A 2087-nucleotide genomic window follows, 5' to 3' on the forward strand; every position below is an offset into this window, starting at 1 on the left:
TTGGATTCTTGAGCTAATTTGGCACATTTTTCGTCAAATTTCTGACTGCGCCACTGACTTTAAGGCCATTTTGTTACTACCTATAGCGAAAAATGATTACAAAAATTAGGAAATATTTCGATCTATGGTATTTTTCATCTAGTTTTTGAATATCTATATTTTCATTTTTTAAAAATTAAATTAATCTAATCTAAGTTTGAAATTTAATCAATGAGATAATAGGAGGAGGAGGAGGAGGACAAGTGCAGTTGCAGCAGATGGATATTTCCATATGCATGAACTAGAACTAGTTCGACTTGACGTTGAGTTTGTTGTTGAAATTTCTGATATTCAAGACATAGTTGATTCTATATGTAATTACATTATAGAGGAAATCAGGTTTCTTGAAGACCCATTTGACGATGGGGTAAAACAAGAAAGCCATTGTCACGTCAACAAAACAAAACACACGAGAGACATTGATTGCTAGTATATAAAGAAGCAAGCCTTAGACCCTTGTGGCGACATTTTAAAGTCGTGCGAGCCTAATCCAAAACCAAAAGCCAACAATACAAGTTATCACATCCATAGTCTTGATGTACCATCCAACAAGAGAGTAAGTACCACTCAAAGCTTCAATAGCTTGCCCTTCTCGACTTGAGCAGAGATCTTTGAATCTTTTCACTTCCCAAATAATCGTTGAGCATCGTCAAAACAATATCTTCTTTTGTGTGTTCCATTAAACAGCTTTTTTTCTCATGTGACCTTTGGGTTCCATTAGAGTTCTATGCTTCATGTGCAGCAAAATCATGCTTCATAGATATCAAGCAAGCAAATTAAAAAGAAATATTAGAGCTTTTAGACATTTAAGGTATTACAGTTACTGACCAACCCATGTGTCTATAGCTAAAAAAAGTATCCTACAAAAATGGATTCTCATTAATTGACTTCCAAGTGAAGTAATTTTGATGTGGTGTTCGAACTTACAGAATTTGGGTGGATCAAAGTGATTGCAGCGAAGAATCGATCTGAAAATCCAATAGTAGGAAAAACCGACCTACATCACTGCTTTTGCCAGAATGACAACAAGCACGAACTGACAGAAAGGAGTCAATTGAATGATCAAAGTACCAGTTGCTTCCACTTGTGACCTTCGAGCGTCTTGACACCTTAATAACAAGGAAGCCCCCCTATTCCACTCTGTCCCCCCTAGTCTTGGGGGACAGAGTTAGTTGATATCTGTTGATGTTGGGAGGTGCCAGGTATCATGTAGATATAGTTGAGGTGCGCGAAAGCTGGCCTAGACACCATAGTTATCAAAAAAAAGAAAAAATTGTAGTCCAGATATTCTGATCAAATACTGTCAAATTCCACACAAAAGAGAAGCACTTCTCTTCACTTACAGTTTGATGGCAGACCACAGTCGAGGTGATTTGTCCTTTCAAGGGAGAATGTTAGCACGATTTTCCTTTCACCAATTGAGCTAAGAGCATATTGTTACCAAAATCCTGATCAAGAAAAAAGAAGGGAAGATTTAAAACTCGCTAATACTTGAAGCCAGGTAATTCATTGTTCTAATGCTTTCAGATGTTAACCTTTCAAACAAGAACAACAACGACATACCCAGTATATTCCCACCTAGAGGGGTCTGGGGATGTTAGCCTTTCGTCTTTTTTACTACTGTCTGGTGCCTCCAATTTCAATTTCCGGCAAAGACGTATCCATATTGTCTTCAAGGTACTCGGCAGAGTGCTAATAGGCAAGGAGGTAAGAGAGATGCAATCACTAATAGATAATTCCTCAATTTGCTTCATTCCCATCATAATGCTTATTCTTCTGAAACATCTTGAGCAGCTCAACCCGAGGAGCAAGCCTATCAAAGAAAACATTAAGAAATGCACCACCAACTGCTAAGCCAATCTCCATTTCTGAAATCTACAAAGCAAAACAAGGAACCACAAAAATGATTTTAAGTATTTTAAGAGGATAAATGTTTCTATCTTCAAATCAAATATTAACAACTTTATTGTTCCTTGAAGAAGCACATTAGCAGTTCTTGTATGTGTTTATGGAGATAATAATAGGTATTTATAATAAACTTGACAAAG

The 2087-nt window shown here is 36.8% G+C and overlaps 1 long non-coding RNA gene across 3 annotated transcripts; it reads right to left on the reverse strand.

The window, feature by feature from the left end:
* Nucleotides 1–307: 307 nt before the first annotated feature.
* Nucleotides 308–2087, reverse strand: LOC124892784. Of its 3 annotated transcripts, XR_007050427.1 has the most exons (4): nucleotides 1603–2087; nucleotides 1383–1487; nucleotides 967–1279; nucleotides 308–791 (listed from the first exon to the last, which is right to left on the reverse strand). It is a non-coding gene; the product is annotated as an uncharacterized LOC124892784 (long non-coding RNA). The 3 variants fall into 3 exon arrangements; XR_007050426.1 differs by having other exon boundaries at nucleotides 967–1487; nucleotides 1603–2081; XR_007050428.1 differs by having other exon boundaries at nucleotides 967–1487; nucleotides 1575–2081.

This window comes from Capsicum annuum, unplaced genomic scaffold (genome assembly GCF_002878395.1).
Source record: "Capsicum annuum cultivar UCD-10X-F1 unplaced genomic scaffold, UCD10Xv1.1 ctg50594, whole genome shotgun sequence".
In the NCBI taxonomy this organism is placed as follows: Eukaryota; Viridiplantae; Streptophyta; class Magnoliopsida; order Solanales; family Solanaceae; genus Capsicum; species Capsicum annuum.